The sequence below is a fragment of the Taeniopygia guttata genome, chromosome 1 (genome assembly GCF_048771995.1).
Source record: "Taeniopygia guttata chromosome 1, bTaeGut7.mat, whole genome shotgun sequence".
Lineage (NCBI taxonomy): Eukaryota > Metazoa > Chordata > Aves > Passeriformes > Estrildidae > Taeniopygia > Taeniopygia guttata.
Window position 1 is genome coordinate 60,437,808 of NC_133024.1, and position 23,066 is coordinate 60,460,873.

A 23,066-nucleotide genomic window follows, 5' to 3' on the forward strand; every position below is an offset into this window, starting at 1 on the left:
TGTAAGTACCTTCTTTCCTTCCATTCCTATTGTTTTCCAGTAACTTTCCTTGGGTTCACACACGCACAAAGGGCCTGCTGCTTTCAGCAGTAATCTGGACACGGACTGCTGCAGATGAACCTTGGTACACAGCCGTCAAAACACAGCTAAGGCAGAAAAAAAATCCCCAAATTTCCATGTAAATTCATGTGGGCAAAAATGAAGTTGCATATGCTCATTTTTAAAATATTAGCCTGTACAGTAATGTGAGAAATTTTAGCAATAGAGCCATAATTTCTGTCTAGCCAGAATGCATCTGAAACAGCAAAGGAAGGACATTGCTGGCACAGGGTGTGTTAATATTACTAGGATTTTCAGGCCAAGCCTTTTATCTCTGCAGTTCGTTCTGTCAGTCTTAAAAAATTGCAAAATCTGATCTTCTTTAAATGATGCATTATGCAGTGGTTATATGAGATGCAAGCACCTAAAGTTTTGCTGATCAACAAGTCTTGAGGACTGGTACCAGTCAAACATTTTGCTACAAAAGTTTTACATGGGAAAAATATGTTTTGACAAACCAGAACCTTTATGTAGGCACATATCACTTGCAGTGACATTTCATTTGGCAAAAAGGAGAAAAAGAAAGTCAGTCCTCTGAGGACATTCTGCCAATCAAGTTCTTTCAATACTTTTCAAACCACCAGGTTTGAATTTTCAACTTGAAATGAGGTCTGGTTTTGCAATGTCATGGTATTAAAAAGCAAAAGTTACTCAAATCATTTTAGTGTTACCATTGAACTGAAACACACAAGAAAATTTCCAAATATTTCTTAGCTATTTTTGTGGGAGACTGACAGTTTTAGTTAAAAATAAATTTTAGCATTTTGCAAACTCCTGCAAAAAGGACAATCTAGTTCTCTTCTACTCTTCAGAGGGAATGCTTCAAATAGCATTTTATTTATTTTATTTTATTTATTTATTTTATTCAAATAGCATTTACATTGAAAAGACATTCATGAACTCTAAAGTTTCAGTGTCCTCAGCTGAACAGTAGCTTCTCATTTCTGACATGTCTCTTGTGTCACTCTCTACCTGCAATTTTGTCAGTGACATCAAAAACCAACTTTGAGATTTGGCCCTCAAAAGATCTTTGTTTTCAGTTGGGAATCACAGGGGAAAAAAATCAGTTTTCCTTCATTTCTGCTGAGTCAGACTCCATCTTCATACACCTTGGACAACTAATTTCTAAAGATATTTTCATTCGTAAAGTTATTTAATTTAATGGTATAATTAATCTCCTTTTGTTTTTTGAGCTAGATTCCATCTTCAAACATATTTTGTTTCCTCTGAAGAGGATAGGGCTGTCAGCCACCAATGAATAGAAGAGCTCTGAAAAAAATTACACAGGGGTGGGTTTCTAACAAACATAGGAGTAAAATATCCTATGTTTGCATGATATGAGGTCCAGATTTGTTGACTAGGCTTGGCCAACAACACAAAATACCTATGGGTACTTCATTTGCCCTTGTTTGTTTCAGAAATTCTTCTCAGGTCTGTTACCCAGCTACATTTATTTACTAGTGCTTTGTAGTTCAAGCTAAATTTTCCAGAAGTTTGCTATTAAATTTTTCAAACACAGACTTTATTCTTGTTTCTTTAAATAATTCTATTTTAAAAAAAAAATGACATTAACTTTCATTTCCACAGAAAAATGAAAATATTAAAAAAAAAAGAAAAGAAAAGAAAAAGCTGCCTGTCAGCTATTTTTAAAGAGCAGAGACTAAAGCACAACTTTGATTTCCTCTTTCAAGTGGGTGGAATTAATTTTTCATATGAAATGTTTTCCATTCAGACACTAGCAAAATATGTTTAATGCTATTGTAATTACAAATTTATTCATTTCCACAGTGCTCCTATTGACACTCATTTATGCAACCTGCATAGGAAAAATAATAAATGCAGTTTTAAATAACCTGCTACAGTTTATGTCTGAATAAAAAATCAGACAGGTAACAAACACAACTAACTGTTAAAGATAAAATATGCAATTACTGCAAGTAGCATTTTAGCAAGAAAATATTTCACCATATTTATTTGATATTCCAATTACTGTTTAAACAACCTTTGCTGAGCACTGTTTTTTTTTTTTTATTTCTACTCAAATTATTGTTCTGGCTGCCAAATGATGGTGAATCACCAGCACTGGGTTCAGAAGTTCAGACTTCCCCAGTCAAGGACTTGCCCAAGCTGATCACAGCACATCTGCTGTCAACAGCAGGAGCTCTACCAAACAAAGAGCAAGATGGAATCATCACTTCTCTAGATTAGATGATCTTGGTTTTCCTGGACTAGATGATCTTTAAAGACCCTTTACAATCCAAACCATTCTACAGTTCTTGAAGAAAGCAGCCAGCACACAGGGCTTCCAGCACAAGGGCAAAGCCTTTCAAAGCTGACTTGTGTTGCAATTGAGTGATGAGTCTTTGTCCTCTTCCCTGTTTTGATAAGGAGCACCTTACATGCAAGCAATGTCTGTTTTTATGTAATTGACCTGGAGCTGCTTGAAACACTTGAAATTCTAGAAATATTGAACTCCAGGAAAGCATGAACAGCCATTCATGTTGTCACAGTGTCTCCTTCTTGGCTTGAATCACTTCTGATTAAAATCAGTCACTGAAGACATTCAGTGTTTATTTGCTTGTGTGAATGCCTCTCTTCACCAGTAACATGACAATCTCCCTCTACCACTTCTCTCTTGAAATAAAGCAGAATTTAAAGTCCTTATAAGATACTTCAGAAATACAAGACCTTTCTTCCCTCTGTAAGAGCTGTCTTTGTCAAAGCAATTAATAATGCTGTTCCTCTCTTGAATTTCCCGAATCTTTTACAGGCTTCTTGGTAGAATAGGCAGGTGCAGACATTTTTTTTTTTAATTATTATTATGAAATGGAGTAAAATTGCCAGAAAATGGTAACAGATTGCCCTAGTAGCTTATGGGATGGCACTTTAGCATCCCAAGGGAAGGTGGGGAAGGTTTTAGGGGGTTATAAGATGGCTGCTTAGAAACCTTTTGAGATGCACACTGACAAATATATCTAAAAAGTATCTTAAGAACTAGCAACAAAAACATACTCTCATAAGTATACTTCTCACTTTACAATCCACTTTCAACCCACTTTACAATTCATTTAAGTTTACATCACTGTGATTGTGCAAGGAGGTGAGAAATCACACATGTATTTCAAGCATACACCCCTGAGCCTCTGGCTGGTGATGGATGCCTTCCCCAGCTACAGTGCTGTGCCTGCCAGCCACTGGGGTCTTCCCTCTTGTCCTGGGATAACAGAGGGCATCTGCCATAGTTGGATTTGTCTGTCTGACACAAGGCTGGGGAAAATGCCATCATCAGGTATATTTTCTACTCAATAAAAGGGCTGTTCAGTTCCAATTATGCTCTTGTTATTCCTTTGAAGGTCATTTCCATGTGCTAAATACAATAACACTATTTTGCAATGCTGAATGTTTTAAACCTTTGGTTTTGAGTTTACTTGCTAATTTAGCACATCAAAGCACATGTTCTCTCAGCAACTGTAAAGCTGTAGAATTACCTTTACAAATGTTGCTCAGCTGTCTGAGTGCTGGCCCTGTTCCTTATTGCTTTGTTTTATTGCAGTGCTGCTGACAGCAACACCAAACAGCAACACATCAAATATTGGCCATTCCATCATCAGTCAATTCAGCTGTACAGCAAAAATTAATCCTGTACTGGGTAGATTCAGCCAGCCAGTAATGTCTGGGATTTTTTTACCTTATAGATAATCAAGAATATGATATGTGATGTGCTACTCTTGTCTCACTCCTAATCAGTTGAAGCTAGGGATTTCTTCTTGTTCTGTGATTTTTTTGTGGCGTATGCCTATGCTACAAATGCACTTCAGAGTTGCAAAAATCTGTATGTCAAGCACTTTAAACTACAATAGATTTTTTTAAGGGAAGCAGTGTTGGGAGTAGGGCTTGTTTCACCCATCTGTAATTTCACAGGCAGAGAAATGGACTTGATCAGAAACCCAGAGACTCCCAGATACAAGTGATGACTACCAGAATGCTCCATACCAGCTTGTTGAGACCAAATATTAGGTAACATTTTCAGCTTTGCGCAGGACTGGCTGAATATCACAATGTCTGTCCCTGAATATGCAGAGGCACATAACTTTTACAGGCCTGAGAAGGAAAACCAGGAATTTTAACAGTCTCTTCCCTCTTTCACTACATTAAAAATGTTTCTGTTTCCCCAGTTCAGGGGTTTATACACCTGCAGACATAACTTACAGCACCAGGATGTATTTTTTACTCATTCTGACAATTCAAAAAAAGAGCTATTTCTCCAAAAGAGGTTTTTGCTATTTTTGGAAGTGAAAGTGTAAGGAAGATTCAGAAATTTAAAATACAGTGTGCCCTTAAGGATAAAAATGAACTAGCTAGAAAAGAAGTGCAAAACCCCAGTGCTAAAATAGATGGATAAGGGAGAAGATATCATGCAGAAAAAGACCTGTGAAACTCTTTAGAGAATGTTAAATTAAATTCTCTATGATCTAATTTATAAATTCTGAAGGTTTAACTATACTAACAGAGTTGGTGTCTTCCTTTTGTTATACTTACACTGTAATACTTGTAAAATTCTCAAGCACTGTGAAAGCTGATTTGAGATAAAAATTTCATTAATTAACGATACAAATGGTCCCTGGTGAGATAATAAAAGGAATTGGAAATACGCAATTTTGACTTCATTGTTAATAAAATCTTTTCACTAGATTTTGGCCAATATAAGGACTCACAGACTCCAATTAAGAAAGATAATTGAATATCTATGCCTAACCTGGAGATATTAATAGCTCTATTAGCTTCAAAGAAGCAACCTGATTGAGGAAAGTTATTAATTGGCCTAAAGTTAGGCATATGATTGAGTAGATGAGGGCAATGGCAGATCAGATGTGTCTCTAGGGTAATTTCACCTGCAGTTACAGACTTCAGCACGGGTTAGCTCCAGACTAAGCTCCATACTATTCCAGCACATTTTTTGAAGCTCCCAGATCTGAAAGCACCATGACTATTTCAGCACATGAAACAAAGGTGCCCCTCCACAATTCAAGGATCTCCGAGAAACTTCTGATTCCAATTTTGCTTTTCTTGTGACATCCTGTACATTATTTGAGCTTCTAAAACTCTTATGTCACAAAGCATGTGGCAGTGGCCAATGCTTGTAGGAGTAGTTGACAGACATTGAATCCCCCTAGGGTGGAGAGAGTGGCCTGAGGAAGGGAGGCAAAGGGAAGAGGCCAGGTACAAACACACACCTTCTCTCCAGGATTAGCTTGTTTAAGAGGCATCATCCACTCTAAGGTTCAAAATGCCTATTTGGGGACAAAACAGATGGGGACAAAAATTATCAAATTCTGCCCCTGAAAATCCTGTAGTAAAGGTCTAGACCTAGACTAGCATATGTGGGGGAAAAACAAACCCGGACCACAGATTAATTGGCATCCATGGAAACAAGCACATTTGTTTCCCTTCATGGTCTGACCTCTCCCCTCCAAGAATACAGGTGAGCAGGGCTAGCCAAGCACATGACATAGATGCTTTGCCATAACCAGCCTCTCTTTATTGGACTCCAGTCTGAAATGGGGCCATCGTCTTTGACAAATTGCTTTATTGTTATGTAAATTCATTTGCTTGTATGACAGAAATATATGTAAATGCCAAAACTGAATCTAATTGTCTTAAAAACTAGGTCATTTATTTCCATTTTATCTTCTAGTTAATGGTATAAGTCTTCCAATGTCACTTTCCTAACAGAAAACATCAGAAGTTGTTTTGCAGTGCCAATTAGCCCTTGAAGGCCTTACCCTTGATCCAGTACAATGACAAACCATACAGAGAAACTCCTGCCAGTGAAGAAATTCAGATTGGGTCTTAAAACATCATGGCATCTGCAGATTACTGCAGACCCATTTGCATGGTCACTGAGGTTTCAGGAAATAGATCTTGTCAGGTAGTTGTAATGTCTGTCAGGAGAAAAGCTAGCAGTGGTGGGAGAAGAGCAATGATACACAACAGTCAGAAATCAAAACCAAACTCTGATGTTTAACCCCAGCAGCCAAGAGAAAGGAATATTGTCAGTCCCCAAAAATAACCACCTTCCTGTCCCTGGTGGTCTTGAAGAGAAGGAAAAATTATCTTTCTATTGCTAATGCTTAAGACAATCCTAGCTATGCCATATTTCAACAAGCAAATAAGACAAATGCTATTCCTTTGTCATAACTGAGTAGTAAAAACTCCTTTTAACAGAAGGGTATTAAATAAATTTCAATCAAAATAAAAGAAATATTTAATAGCATGAGCAAAACATAGATAAATAACAGTACATCACAATCCTGAAATGATTTTCTGTAAATCTACAGCATGACAAGCAACAAGGTCCCCAGATCTGCCTCCCCCAGCATTTATTTTACTCCAAATGGCATTGGTGCTACAAACAGGTATTCTCTGGGGCGTTGGATGTGGAGTTTCTCTACTGTCATGTATCCTTCTTGTTCATTTTATTTTTGATCCTTGCAAGTGGCGAGATGCAGACATGGGGCAAGTGGAGTCATGATTTACTGCAAGGAGGGACACCCAGAAAGCAGGAAAAAAGAAGGAGGCAATTAGAGGGATAAAATGGGGGAAAGAGTAGTGAAAACTCTGGAGAAAGAGAAACAAACAGCAGAAATCTGAGTGGTATTTGAGAGAAAATATTTTTCTAATTTGGTGTGGAAAGAAGTCATAAGTGATCATAACAAAGGAGATTTTCAAATGTGCATTGGCAGCTTGCACTGGCTGTTATATCTGTGATTCAGGGAAAGGAGAGGCAGGAGATCCACTGGCTGAGAGAAGACCATCCCTACACTCTAGGTAGGCATAGGAGCAGCCCACTGCTCCAAGAGGATTTGTTAATGCTGTGGATGGCTGCACTAATGAAAAGCTTGGCTGACAGTGGGAAAAGGAGCAATGCTTTACCCTTCCAGGACAGAGGAAGGTGGTAATTACTAGAGCTAATGAGTCCTGGCTCTGATTTCAATGGCATGACATTATGTTGACATAAACTCCAAAAATGAGATACAAACAGGGGAGAAAAACATGAAGCAAGAATATCAGATGCAAGAAAATTGTTGTTGTATATGAAAACTAAGAAATGTAAGATTTCATTGCCATTAATATAATTAAAAGCAGCACAGCCATAAACTAAGACAAATCCTCTAATCTAAACCTGTAGCTTTACAAATATGTCATGTAAGCAGGTTAAGAGAAGTGAACAGTAAAAACAGTTTCCTAATGGAACTAACTGTGAAATTCACTTGAAGAGCTAATTACTACACGTGAGATTATCTTCTCTGCTGGATCTAAAGCAGCAGTTTGCCCAGAATTTATCTTTCAAAGGGAAATACATCTTACTCCTCCAAACTGAGAGGGGAAAATGATACATTTGGTTAATCAGATAATCATCCAAGTAGAAAAGGTTTTTAGAGAGATATAAAAACCCAAACAAGCAGCAGTCCAGGACAGACCAGTACATGCAAGACTTACTCACTTAGTGCTCTGTCCAGGGATTGATGCAGCATGGTGTCCCACTGTACTTCCTCACATGAAGACTTTCACAACTATTTGGAATAAAGTCTGACTTAAAGTCAGAATTAGCTCTTTGCATGCGTCTTGGACCACATTGGATTGGGGTTGAGCAACCTACTCTAGTGGAAGATGTCCCTGCCCATGGCAGATGAATTTAAGGACTCTTCTAACTTAAATTATTATATGATTCAATCTGATGCCTGACTTTTAAAGACACTGCAATACATACTTGAAGAATTATTTTGGCTGCAGGTTTTAAGAAAAAAAAAAAAGACAGAAAATATAATTTTCAGTAGTCCTACAACCATCTTTCTTAAAGAAATTTAAAAGAGAGGAATAATTTGGAGTATTAATGCTCCACTTAAAAGTCATTTCTTTCACAATGGATGCATTTAGGAAGGTGCCAGATGAGTCTGAGTTCAGTCAGCCTATTCTGCCAAACCTGTAAAATGAGCTCTTTCATATAATGCAATTTTTACTTCAATGCATAATTCTGGATTGACACAAAATTTGCCTTCAAAATATCTCTTGTTAGCAGAAATATTTTGATTAATTTTTGTTGTGGTTTGAAGTCTTCATCTACTTTATTTACATACAGAGGTCACCAGCAAAGCCAAGAAAGCTCCTTGCAGCCATCAGTGAGACATTCTACTGATGAAAAATGAAGGATGAAATTAAAGTCTTACAAAAGCAGCCACCTTACTTTGAAACTAGGCAGCCCAGGTTCAAACAGCAGCATAATCTATGGGAGCAGGGTGCTTTGTGACAGCCAGTGTCCTCACATGGTTTCTCTGAGCCCCTACATGTCCCCTGTGTTTCCATCACTGTGCTGCCATCCCTAGCTGACTGGTTTAAGGCTGAAAAAAGTTACCTGGAACAGACACTGCTACAAGTTTTGTTAATGAAATCTCAGAGAGAAAGGGAAATTCTGAGGTAAAGAATTTTACCTATTTTATCTTTTTCCTAACGTAGGCAGATCTATGCTTAATCTGAACTGTGTACGCAGATGTGGAGCTGTTCAGCAACTCCCTTCCAAAAGACAAATGCAGGCAATCTTGCTAACTGATTTATTTTTTTTTATCAACCATGTGGTTCTTAGGAGTAAGCAATTACCCACAGGGATGTCAGACTGACAGAAGTAGTCAGAAAACAGAAATAGAAAGGCACTTATGATATATTATATATTTTTGTCCACTGCTCTCGGTAGAATGTGTATTTCAGCTTTGTAACCTCCCTTTTCAGGCTGTTCGTGGTTTGCTTCTGTTTTATTGTTGCTCTGTTGAGGGATGTTTAAAAGTTCCTGCCAAGAGGGAAGACCCCTATGAAACACACTGAGGCACAAGAACTAGACAGTGTTTGGATAGATGAGAACCAGTAGTTAAAGGGTATCTCAGGTATGAATAGAGGACCAAAGCACAAAAAGTTGATGTTCTTGATCTTGATCTTGCTCTTTACAAACAAAGCCTCCAGCAGAACTGAAAAAGACTCCAAGGTCGAAAGCCAAAGCTTACCAGCTTAATCACAACAGTGTCATCTCTCGCTGACAAATCCATCCTTTGAAACAGATAAAAAGTGGTGTTGTTACCATGGCAGATCCTGGGGCTTTATCCTCAGATCCCTTTCCAAAATGACTGCTGCAGCTGAAAGATCATGTCTAAAGAGTTGAAAAGAAAACTAGGCAGTTTATCAAATATTCCAAGGATCCACCGAGAGCCATAGTTAAATGTTTTTCTCTGTTTAAATCTCCCATTTCAAGATAATTTTCAGGAGTAGGTTAAATAATATTAACCAAATATAACCTAAACAGCACTGAGTGACCTGGTGCAAACCATCAGCTGAACTTGCATGCTCAGAGCAAGCTGCCCTCATTCTCCTTAGTATGAAAAAAAGGAAGAGGCACTATTCCAAGAAGGCCAATGGCATCCTATGTATCAGCAATAGTGTGGCCAGCAGGATCAGGACAGGGATCATGCCTCTGTACTCAGCACTGGTGAGGGCACACCTTCTATCCTGTGTTCCATTCTGGGCTACTCACTAGAAGGACTCTGAGAGAAGGGCAAGGAGCTGGGGAAGGGTCTGGAGTGCAAGTGAGGTGAGGGAGCTGGGGGTGCTTAGCCTGGAGAAAAGGTCTCTCTCAGGGGAGATCTTATCACTGTACAACTTCCTGAAAGTTGTAGCAGTGGGTGGAGCCAGGTGGGGTATGGTCTCTCAAGTAACAAGCAATGGGACAAAAGGAAATGGTCAGAAGACGTTTAGATTGGATACTAGGAAAATTTATTCAGGGAAGGGTGGTCAGGCACTAAAACAGGCTGACCAGGGAAGAGTCATCATTCCTGGAGGTATTTAAAAGATGTGTAGATGTGGCACTTACAGACCTGGATTAGTGGTGGACTTGCCAATGTTGGCTTAATGATTAGACATTATGATCTTGGACTTTTCCAACTTAAACAATTTGATGGTTGTGTGATAATCCCAAGTAGTAGCAGTCCTTCTGCTTCTGTTTCATAAGGATCATATTATGCTACGCCAAGCTTACCTCATCCTTTAACTGGTAGTAACACTGCTCCAAAAACCATAAAGTCAAAGAATTGTGGAATGATTTGGGTTGGAAGGGACCTTAAGGACAATCTAGTTCCAGCCCCTCCCTGCTGTGGACAGGGACATCTTCACTAGACCAGGTTGTCAGAGATCCATCCAATCTGTCCTTACGCACTTCTAGAGATGGGCCATTCACAGCTTTTCTGAGCAACCTGTGCCAGTGCCCATGTGGGGCAACAGTCACCAAAGCAAGGTTTCCAGCCCTGAAGTACTGTTATTATGTATTTTATTGTATATGATATATTTTATTGTATATTATATATTTATACTTTAATTATGTATTCAGCTAGAGTAGGTCTGTACAATGCTCAGGAGTCAACCAAGAAGCCTTAGTGTCCACAGACATGATCAGCAAATGTCTTCTTCAATCTAGGCATGAAGGAAATATGGGTTTAGATTTGGGCATAAAATCAAGTCACACTTGGGGTATCCAAGCTCTTCAGAGAATTTTGTGCTTGGAAGGTTCGGTGATGGGCATTTTCCTTCCCTGGCAGCTTTCTCTGCTTATCCCAGTGCTGCCAGGGGGTACTGTTCATTAACCATGCAAGGTTATCGTGCTCCAAGCACTTTGGGGAAATAGGAAGGGCAATGCACAGAGCCAATTGCTTTGAAAGCAGCAGTAACTAATTTGGGGCTTTTCCATCTTATATTTCTCTTCATTTTATGTCATTCTGAGCCCCAGGTGTTGAGTTACCTGAACCATGTACATGAAGGTGATGGTCACACGTGCTGGCAACTGAGGTACCCTTGCTCCTCACAGCTGAAGGATGCTGCCCACATGGGCCAGCCAGCACAGCAGTAGCTTAGCAACACTGCCTGCACCAAGGTGTGAACGTGCAAAGTCCTGCTTGTTTTTAACAAAGAGAAATAGCAGATAGAAAGAATAATGGTGTAATTAAAATACATCTGTCATTCCCCACCATTGATATCAGCCCTTTCAACCAAGAAATAATGGGAAGCGATTAAAACTCATATTTACAATTAAATAGAGAAAGCAAGAATGGTTTAGCTGGGTCAAAAGAAATCCATAAAGCATGCAGACACTACCTACAGTAGTCTAATTATAACTAATCAATAAAAAGCTGACATAGACAAGGAGGCCCTTTGTTGAAAATATGGCACTTCACAGATCTTGCATTCCCAGATCAAAAGCCCTCTCTAATACCCAGCAGTATTTTACTAAGGAATGTTGTTTATCTTGCAAGGCACTTGAAACAACATACATTGTCAAAAAGCAGGCTGGGAAAATTATAGACATAGAAAATTGCTTTACTGCATTAGCACTCCCCTGAACACTTTCCTTATTAAAGTAATTAGACATTTAAGACAAAGAAATGTAAAGCCCTTGAGGTGTGCAAATTTCAGATGTAGTTGACATCATTTTGGTACACAATAGGATTTGATTAGCAGTTGCCACACATAGACCCACCACGGAGCATGAACAATATTCACAATAAAAAACCCAAGAAAGATAAGCTGTTTCTTTAGCTGTGTTTTAAATTTCATAAGAAAAAAAATGTACTGGGAAATATTCTTCAGTGGATGCATCCTGGGAATTTAAACTGCAGTCACAACATATAATGATAATTTTGAGTGGTGCTTGGCATTTTATAGTGCAGTGAATGCTGTTAGTGTAGCTATAGCTGGAGAAGTGACCTACTTTGGAAATATTTTCACCTGGAAATTTTCTCTCTGGAACTGCAACCAAAGGGCAAACCAAAAATAACAGTCAGCACCCCTGTCAGCTTTCTTGTTTACCTTGGATAAAGTTACGGTCTCCTAGGTACTAAGTGTAGCAATTGGACCTGGAATTAGCCAAATTCTTGACAACATCACTTAAAATATTCAAATGTTTACTGCAATTTTCACTTGCTAGTAGCTAGTAATAAAGTGTGTAATTATACCCCTTGCTTCAGTGAAGTGAGAGAGAATCAGCCAAGAAGACATTTAGCCTATTTGCCCGTGTAGTTGCTGCACATAAAACTGCTCCTTTACCCAAAGTGGAGCAGCAGCTGTGAACTGATACAAATTGTACAGAAAATGACCAGGTTCTTGCTAAAATGTATCTCCAATGCTTGTCAGCAAAGTGAAAAGCAAGTGCATTTACAGCTCACGCGCCACTCCGTTTGCTTCGTCCTTTAACATCTTTTGTTCTTCTGTGCCTTTTTGTGCTCATGTAATCATGTTTCAGCAATAATTAAACTCAAGGAAATCAAAGGCTTAGAAAGTTTCCTGCTTTAATTGTATTCCTGAAGCATACAAAAGTACTGCATTTCTTCTTTAGAAGGTATAATAAACCCATAACAATTGCTTGCTGTATCATTTAACTATCCTAATTATTGCAATTAAAAAAAATAATCATTTTCTTTCCTAGAAAATAATCAGGTAAACTGAAAATCCCAGGAATGAGCTGGTATTTAGAGCTACACTGATGAGTCAGCCACAGTTGGAGTTTTGATGTTCAGGTGCGCTCCCATCGGGAAACGTGTGCATCTCCAAACTCCGTTTTGGAAACACAGTCTATAAGAATGTAAATACAATGGCATATGCTAACTATGAATACACAGAGATTACCAAAAATATGTATATATATTAAAGGGTCTAGAAGGATCTCTCTTAGCTTCACATTGAGCCCGCTGGAAACTTCAGCTCAGGAAAGCACTTGAACTCATGATGAAGGATGGATTCAGCCATGTACCAAAGCAGGAGCTGGATTCAGTACTGCTTAGGAAGATACCTGAAATTCAACCCACACCTAAAATCTTGCCACAGCTGTGTTCTCCACTGCTGCCATCATAGTGATGGATTATCTTGGCTGTGGCAGGGAACTGGTGAACTGTGAATCACAAACTGATCTCCAAAGGCTGGCAACTAGTTTACTTGAACAAGGAGCATGGAAGTGCCTGCTGGATGTGCATTTAAGAAACAGAACCCATATGCTAAAAGGCACAGAAAATGCTAATGCATGTTTCTCTAAGTGTGATTTTAAAATACCTTTTAAAAAGAGGATATACTTTTTGAAGTTAATTATATGTATAAAATACAGAAATAGAAGAAGAAATGTATCCTTTTCAATGGGATGAAGAGACACTGCATTTTATTGTAGCTAGAAGTATTATCCTGTAAGAAGGAAGATTAAGATTTTGCTGAATGTTAAGAAGTAGTAAATTCATTAAACATTCAGGGCATTAAAAAGAAAATATAAAAATGTTCAAAATTGAAAGCCTGGAAATATGGTTTCTGCTTTTCCAGATTACATTTTTTTTTGCGCTTCGTTGCAAGATACAATTTTTGCAGCAACTAATTAGAATTTCTCCACTCACATCAGCTGTGATCTGAGCTCAAAGTCCCTAGAACTCATGACTCTCCACATTGTGGCCTATACTGCAGTAAAAGAAACCCCAGCTTCTTCCACATACAGATCAGTTGGTCAAAGTCAGTCTAATTTGCTATCCCAGTGTCATGGTTTGACACAGAAAAAGAATTTTTCCGGAAGGAAGAGGTCAATTTGGACATTGACCAATTGAAGGTGGACACGCCTCTGAGAACACAGCGGGGTTAAAAGCAGAATTCCCAGGAAAAATCACTCTCTTTGGTTCTGGTCAGCGGTCAGTGCAGGAGTCTCCCCTGCCCGGCCACGAGCTGGGTGGGGGAGGGAAAAAAGCCATGTGGCCTTCGGAGGTAGGCCCAAGGGTGGAGGGACTGGAACCGGGCTGGCCCCCTGCAGATGGAAGGGTGGAGAAATCTGGGATGTCTCTGTTCCCCCCAGCGTCTCTCTCTCTCCCAAGAGAGAAAAAAGAGACGGCGGTGGTTTTATCAGCAGTTCACCGCAGGGAAAGAGAAGAGTGGGGGGGCCGCAAGGTGCCCAGCCACCTGTGGGAGCCAGAGTCTGGGCAGCAAGCCATCCTTGGAAGTTGGGACTTTTAACCCTTCCTTGAGAAAATGAAAGCTTTGTGAAATTTTTCTCCTCCTCAGGTTGAAAGAGAGGAAGAGAGACAGCCTGGGACCTGGGATGTTGGAAGGAGAAATTCTAGGTGGGAGGAGATGATGGAGTGGCTTTTGGCTGGACTTTTTCTTGGTAGCCACAGACTGAACTGATCTTCTCCTCCAAGAGAGACTGTATTTTAGGAGGATGCCGGTGAGCCAAAGAGACCATGCTTCAGCTGGGAAAAGACAGAAGTGGAGCGAACAGAGAAAAGTTAAAGAGGTTTGTGGTGGTGCCCCCTGTCTTCTCAGAGGAAGAAGAGAAGAAGATCTCTGTTCTTGGATCCTTGGCCCCAGGGGAAAATGGGGGGGACTGTTGGTCCCAAAAATGAAAAACTGAACTGTTGTTTTTTCCCCTCTTGGCAGGGCATCCTTGAAAGGAAAAAATCCTAAAAGCAGCACCATGCATTGGTGGTGAGAGCACTGTGCATGGAAAGGAGAGGGTCACCACTGGCAAACTTTTTTCTCCGGGCGGTGCCATGTGTGACATGGAAGCACTGGATGTGGCAGCTGTGTTTCTTGAGGGGTCTGTGGCACAGGAGAGACTCCTCTCTCCCTGCAGATGGACTGGGTGTTGATTGTCTGGAGGGTGGAAATCAGATTGGGGTCCAGATTGTGTCTCGCTGTGGTTTGTTGGAGTTGGGTGGTGGGAGGAGGAATGCTTTGGAAGGTTTTAATTTTGAATTGTGTGTGTTTCTTTTTTTCCCCCTCTTTTATAGTAGCATAGTGGTAGTAGTTTAATAAAGTTTTTTTTCTTGTTATTAGACTTGGGCCTGCTTTGCTCTGTTCTCGATCACATTTCACAGCATTCAGTTGAGAGATTGCATTTTCATGGGGGGGGCACTGGCATCGTGCCAGTGTCAAACCATGACACCCAGAGTGCTTGTAATCCTACTTGACTGCTTGCTATATCAAATTATATCCCATTTATAAAACTACACATCATTCTAGCACTTTATTTGCTAACAGGATGAAACACATTTCTCCTTAAAGACGGTGCTTATCCTGAAACAAACTTTGAAGAAGGAGCCTGTCATAGCAGAAAACTGTCAAGGATTTTATAAGAGACATTCTATCTGCACATAAAGAATAAAAATAGCTGTATTATTACTGTTGCTCCATAAGATTGTTTAAGACTTCTGCTGAACACTTTTTTAGGAGAGGGGAGGAAGCAGCACTACTCACATATGACTGAAATTGTCATTACATTGAGATAGACTTCTTTGTACCTACCCGTCCTCCAGGTTCTTTTCCATTGATTTCCTTCTACTGACAAAGAAATAAGTCACCCATAGCTTCTTTCAGGCTGTTTATCTCATTTATTCTGATCTTCCCACCATTCAAGTCCAGGCTGCCTCCAGTCCTCTAGGCAAGGCTAAGTCAGGTGTTTTTCCAGGCATAGGATGATAAATTCAAATGAAAAAAGAGGCTATTACAACTAATGCTTTCTAAAGTGCTTTCTGCTCCTTTTTCCCCTTGAAAATTTATTAAAACAACATCCACTAAGAATTACATTCACTGCTGACTAACTCAAACCTGCAATGTGTCATTTTTAATGTAACTGGAATTTTTTTTTTCTAATCTAGCTTTGAAGCTAGCCCTCCTTTTAGGCAGGAAAATGGATTTGATTCCTCTCAAAGTCACTCCCAACCTGAAGTATTCTACAGTCCTGTTTATTAGAACTCTGACATTAGAAGCATCAGGAAGCGTCATGGTTTAACTCACCAGACAGCTGAACACGACACAGACACTCACTCAGTCAGTCTCCACCTCAGTGGGATGTGGCAAGAGTTGGGAAGAAAAAAAAGTAAAATTCATGGGTTGAGAAAAAGACAGTTTAATAGTACAGAGAAGGAAGGGTAAATAATGAAAATAATTATAAAATAAATACAGTACACAAAATAAGTGATGCACAATGCAATTGCTCAACACTGGCTGACTGACGCCCAGCCAGTTCCTGGGAAGGGGCCTTAGGCCAGATTTACTCCAGTCCCTGTGCTGAGCATGAGGCAGAGCTGGATGCAGCACTCCAGGTAGAGTCTCACCAGAGCAGAGGGGCAGAATCATCTCCCTCAGCCTGCTGGCCACACTGCCTTTGATGCAGCCCAGGAAGAAGAAAGGGCACATTGCTGACTCATGTCCAGCTCTCCATCCACAAGAGTATAGGAGAAAGCAAATTGTAACAGGATAATTAGGTGAGCGTTCATTTCTGGTTCAATCATTATAGCAAAGCATGTCTTTTGGAGCACAAGAAAATAGTTCAACAGCACTTAAAGCCAAACTAGAACAAGTACTTGCTCAGTCATGCAGTAAGGTTGGATGAAAAGAGGGACATTGTACAGAGCTGGGGAGGAAACCTTCATCCTGCCTATGGACTGGCCATGTCAGAGTTTTGGGCTAGTGCTAGTCTTGCTGAAGCCAATGACAGCACTGTATTTCAGATACAGATTTTTGTTGGATCAATTACATGAAGAGAGGTGCTCATTCTAAGCAGGTCTGCATTAAGGAGAGATGGGAAGAAGACAGCATTGAACAGCTGCAGCAACTTGCAAGTATTTGTGCTAAATCTGCATGAAGAAAGATAATATGCAATGTCCGAAGTGGGACTGTTATGAAATCTTTTCCAACCCAGTTATCCTCTGGTTTAAATTCTTTTTGTTATAGCACAATTACATTTCATCCTGGTGCTTTCCTTTTATGCTTTTTGATCTTCATGAAAAATAGAGACCAAGCTCAAACATAAAGTTTCTGATGAAGCAAAGCACTTTCCTCTTAAATTGTTAACAAAAAAATAACAATACAGATGTCACAGCATATAATGAGATAGGAAACAAGATGATACGTGTCCCTCATGTCCAGTCTCAGTCCTTTTTAATAACTCTTGGCTGGGCTGCATGGTTTATGGTAGAAAGCACCATCCTGCCAGCTGGTGCTTTGCACTCCATTCACAGGCCCAGGCTTTCCTGTTAAACTAATACTGTTCCCTCGTCTTTGTCTTCCCTGTCTCTCCACGTTTACCCCTACTCTAAATCTTTAGACAGTGCAGTGCTTTGGCACAGCTCTCCTAAGGCAAAGAGAGGTGTTTTGCAATGTATGCAGGCAGCCTTGTGAGAAATGTGACACAGCTCGTGTGTCCCCCTGCTGACAGACATCATCTGTCATTCAGCTGCAAAAGCACCAGCAGTAGCTGGAAGGGGGAGAGCTGATGGACTGTACGTGTTAGAAAGACCATTCACCTGATGGTTCCTGCATTGAGCTCTTTCTCAACTTGGAAAATTCCATGGACCCTTGAAACAGTGGACTGGCAGTTTTTTAAATCTTTTGTGCATATTGTTTCTTTTCTGATGTGCCAGCATTCTTTCAAACCCACACTTGAAATCTTAAATTAAAATGCTGTTGTGTTGGAAGCCCTCAATGTGAGAAAAGGAAAGTTCATCAGAAGCCTCTCCCCTCCCTGCCTTAGTTATGCTCTTGGCTGTAAATGATGGCAGAGGAACCCAGGATTTAAAAAGCAAAAAGTTTCAAATACAATTATTCTGCTTTTCTTATCATGTAACTCTTCAAAATTAGTAGATGGGAAGCAAGGCACTAAATTACTTTCCTGCTGTAGGTACAAGGAAGAAAGGAGAGCAGGATTGACAGCAACCATCACTATTTGTGTCACCAAACAACCTCTGCATGAGATGCAGCCTTCACACTTGCTCCTTCCCTGACAGTTCAAAATGTCTCCTGATTAGGAGGTTCACAATTATTTTGTGATACAAAACCAGATAAGTCCCTTGATACAGACTGATATGTATCAGTATAAATTACTTCAGTGTGTGCTGCTTTGGGCTGGGATGGAGTTAATTTTCTTACTAATAACTGGTATGGGGTTGTGTTTTGAATTTGTGACCATCAGGGAGCTTATAGCACAGGAATGTGTTTGTTACTGCTCACAGCTGAGCAGTGCTGGCACAGGGTCAGGGCCCTTTGGGCCTCTCACCCCACCCCAATAGTGAGAGGGCTGCAGGTGCACAAGGAGCTGGGAGGGGACACAGCTGAAACAGCTGACCCCAGCTGGATAAAGGGATATCATCATAATCAGAATTTAAAGCCGGGATAAGAAGGAGAAAGGCGGAGGATGTTTGGATTGAAGGCTTGTTATTTTCCCAAGTCACTGTCACACATGATGGAGCTCTGCTTTCCTAGAAATGGCAGAACACGTGCTTGCCCATGGGAAGTGGTGAACAAATTCCCTGTTTTGCTTTGCTTGCTCTTACGGATTTTGCTTCACCTGTTAAACTGTCTTTATTTCAACCCACAAGTTTCCAGGCTTTGACTCTTCGGTTCTCTCCCCCAGCCCACTGCGAGAGGTGTGAGTGAGCAGCAGTGTGGTGCTTAGCTGCCAGCCAGGGTGGAATCATGACAGGAGAACCAAAACCTTTCCCTCCTTCTTCAGGGTGTCATCTCCAGCAGCACCCACAGGCTCTCCACTTCCACAGTGCTAGGATGCAAAGGTTGTCCAAAGACAGGGAGCTCTTGTACCTTTGGAGAGGCCACAGGGCTGTGAGAGGTTTCAAAGTATAACACATTATGTTCTGTTTACTCAAAACCAAATTATCCTCTCCTGTGAAAATGTAGACCCTTGAAAAAAAAACAAACAATAGCAACCTTTTCCATTCTAAAAACTTTTCACATACATATTACAAATATTTACAGGTTTATAGACAAATTCAACTGTTCACACCATGAAAGTAATTATAAACTTCAGGTGAAACCAAAATGTACTGGGTATCCTGTTGTATTAAATTCCTTCACTCCTTTATCCCTCCTGGAGGAAGCTTGTGGACTGGACTATTCTACATGGTTTCGGTATGGTGTATACAATGCCATGGTGTTTCTGCTTTCCCCTTCAAGTCCCCAGGAAATAACCTACAGTTCTGGTACATCCGAAAAGCTTGGGAGAAGGCAAAACAGATGGGATGGGATTAGGATTGTTTATAAAATGAAGTGGTCAAAGATAAACCCTTGGCAGGGCAGAGCAATTTACGCTATTTATTCGGGGAGTAAACTTAAAATAAAATGCTATTTAGGTCCCAGTGCACAGAATGGTCTTTCACAGAAATGTCAGCAAATATATTCATGCCAGGTTTTTAGGAGTCAATTTAAACTACACCACAGAGCAAGGGACATTTTAAGAGTTACTCTGAGCAATGTAATGCCTCAAACCTGCCTATTTTCACCTAGGCTGTTTCGTTTGTGAGTTGATGGCATGAGATAATAGAAAACATGTAATATAAATCTTGCAATGTGTGCAATTGATGTCTTCCGAATATGAATGCCACTGAAATTTGCAAAGTAGACAAATGTTTTAAATAAAAGTGTGAAGGTCAAAAAAGGCCAGAGAAGCAGAGCAACAACTTCAGTTGCTTCCCAAACCCTGAGCCAGAAATGGCTAAGGTTGTAAAAATACATTTGCAGTTACTGCTCATTATACAGTAGGACAAACAACTATGTAAAATCTGCTTGTGCCAATAAAAAAGTGTCACTTCAGGGGAGGTCAGATAGATCCTTGTGCTATTTCTAGTACTGCATATTGCTGAGTCATCTTTGCTGTCCTGTCCTTCTCATTTGCCCCTTACAAGCTCTTAATAACTTTGCAGAATGCATTTCTTTCATCCAGTCAAAAACTGTGCTTTGTCTACCTGGCTATAAGTACTTGTTTCTCACTTCTAATGATTTTAGCAGTCCTCTCACTTGCACTTTCCTCCTGCTTCCAGCTGCCTTGCTTTAGCCTATGGTGGCACAGGGCAAGACTGAACAATAGTCTAATGGGCTTCATCAGAGATTCAGCTCTCCTACTTTGCTCCATGTTCAGCAGCTGTCTGTCTGTATTACATTAGAGCTTGCATTCTAGATTTTAGTCACTTCTGTGATGTCTAGATAACGATACGTCAAATTTATTCTCAATAGCACTTGAGTCAAAACCACTTCGTCTCAAATACAGCTGTCATTAGTTCCTTATGCTATGCAACAGCTTCAAACTATTTCAGTGAGCAGGGAGAAATAAATGGAGCTATCTAATCAATATAGCAGGCTGAACTTGAAGTACCCATCCTTTATTTAAGCTTCTTAGCTGAGAGTCAGTGTTTTATTAATCTTAATCCTGAGAACTGTGCTAAGTTGAAAGAAAGTAATTATTGACATTCACTACACTTAGCCAGGAAAGTACTTCCCTATTGAGAGTTCTGCAGGAACACAGACACAATCTGAGGAACAAAGGATCATCATCAAAAGGTGTTTTTCATTTGAAAAAAACCTAAAATATCAATGATGAAAACCAACATCAGGCTGCAAATAACCATGGAGAACAAACCCCGTGCTTGATGACTGTGTACAGCTGCATCGCTGTTTCCATCCATACACAGCTCCCCATATGGGAAGTATTCTCAGGATTACACAGTGCAGGTGAAGAGAGAAATGCCAGGTACTCAGATGTGTGACTTTTAGCCAGGTTTTATGTCAGTGCAAGTTTCTCTGGAAAGGTGTGAAACCACCACCCCCAGAGGTGGGCAATCCTAGGAATAAATATTTGTGCAGCAGTAATTGCCAAGCTTATGTTTGAAATTAAGGAGGCTTTGTATCACTTTTCTTCTTCTTCTCAACAGTGTAAAGGCAGAATAAGATCCTTATCCTGACATTTCAGCCCATAGAAACACAGCCCACTCTGTTGTGGCTCAGCCTTGAACATGGTGTCTCTCATAACATGGAGAGATGGCTGTGGGTGGGTACAGAACATAATAATGCTGCTAAGTATCTGTTTGCAGATAAAAATCACACTGTGATTTTTTTCCTTCAGAATAATAGTCTAGAATGTTGTAGCAGAAATACTTCCAAAATAACCAGTTACCAGCCATCGCCATTTCCATGCCCAGAGTCTAGCTCAGACCCAGGGTTAGGAAAAAGCTGAAGCCTGCCTGACCAGTGGTATGGTTGCCATAAATAAACAAATAAGATTAGTTTGTCTGTGAAATAGTATCATAAACAGAGGGCCTCTGCTGTTAAAGCACCCCACCTCTGGAACTATCTGTTTGGGATAATTGGCTTTTTTTTCCTAGTGTCTCAGGGCACTGGTGCCAGAAAATACCTTTCCCTCTGAGTGCAGGCTGAGCTTGCACTGGTTATGAATGTGTGGGGGTGGAATATAAACTAAATACCTTAAAAATTGCTTGAACTGCCTTCAGTTGTGTTTGTCTCATGCCTTTACAAATGACCATTTTTACTTTCAGATCACAGATTTTCCAGAAAAGCTGGAAGTCAATGGGAGAGGAAGGAAGGGCCCATCTTTGCACATCTATAAGCACAAAGAAGCACTGGTGCCCATTCCTCTTCATAGCAAAACTATGGTACTCCATTAAACTGTGACTGATGACAGCCTGAAACGAAAAGGCACTGGATGGCTCACATTCCAAAAGGGTCTTGAAAGCTTCCTTTTAGTGTGGATGTGTAACAACAAGCTGTTATCCAAGTGCTTGTTTCTCTGAGAGCACCAAAGGCCACAGTTTGGTGATCACCTAGATTTCTGGGGCTGGGAACCAGTTGATTTTGCAGAATTCAGTCCTATCTCTGGCTGTGTCTGCAACACAGTCAAGGCTGGGAAACAGGGAACAAGATCATCAAAACTTAGACAAGCTCACCTTTATTCCATTTCACTGGGGAATTCATGTTTATGCATTTGAATCTAACCACTTATTCCAGTCCCTTGTGATCAGGCAGCACCTTGAATGACAAAGACATTGGAAAGATTTCCACCGCACTGCAGACAGCAGGATTCATAGAATCATAGCATAATTTGTGTTGGAAAAGACCTTTATGAACATCAAGTTAACCTAATACTGCTAAGTCCACCACTAAACCATGTCCCCACATCTTTATGCATCTAGAAAGTAGGGGTTCAGTCTACACCAATCATCTAATTTATCTAGATAGTAAATTCTCACCTCATATCCCAAGACAGGTGGGATGCCTTTTCTCTGAAACTTCTCATCCCTGCCTTGGATTATGGAGGAGACAGAAAATTGGTAAAATGCAGCTTCCTGACCCTTATATAGAGCTGGCCAACCAACTCAGGTCTTTACTTGTTGTTAAGTAGCTGAATGTTTCCCCAGCTAAATGTTCGGCTCTTCCTGGCCCTGCTATTTATTGCCAGCTCTATACAGGAGCACAGCTCAAGCTGCTGCAAACGGAGAAATATGTGTTCATGCTGTGGGGTAGGACAGGAAGAGAGGAGACTTGTTGCTGTATTGGAAATACAGTTATGAATGTTGATAAAAGCAACTTGAATATTATCTTTGGCAATAATCATCAGTGTCCTGTTTCTCCTGCCAAAGGCAGATAAATAAAGCTGAGGGCTGTGCTGAAGGCAGACTCACAAAGCCATACCCACAAGGAGCTCAGTCCTGCAGTACAGTTGCCGTACAGCTACGTTTGCAGAAAGCCAAATTCCTACCTTGTCTGTCTGCATACAGGTCTAGGAAAATCCCCTCCTCCATGAGATGCTGAAGGCACAATTTTCTTCTCCTTGCTCCAGCTTTCCACATACTCCCACTCACAAGTCACAAGTTGTCTTACCATCTCTTCTCCATCTCACTGCCGCTGGCTCTCCCAGACCATTTCTAGTTTGCTGCCTGGTCACACCTGTAGGAAGAAGGAGTTAGGCACTGCTTTAGCACTTCCTGGGGCCAGATCTATGTGTCACCATGGCTGTGAAGTGCCTCTTAGTTAGGATAGAACATCTGTGATCCTGGAAGGATGAGAACAGCGGCAAAGACAATTGTCAGGCCTGCAACCCCATCCTTATG

At 40.4% G+C, this 23,066-nt stretch overlaps 1 long non-coding RNA gene across 1 annotated transcript in view; it reads left to right on the forward strand.

The window, feature by feature from the left end:
- The window catches only part of LOC140684150 (uncharacterized), a 51,838-nt gene extending 36,851 nt beyond the window's left edge, over positions 1-14,987 (forward strand). Inside the window, exon 2 of the long non-coding RNA XR_012055943.1 lies at positions 14,215-14,987. This is a non-coding gene — a long non-coding RNA (uncharacterized lncRNA). The remainder of the gene's footprint in view (positions 1-14,214) is intronic.
- The last annotated feature ends 8,079 nt before the right edge of the window (positions 14,988-23,066 follow it).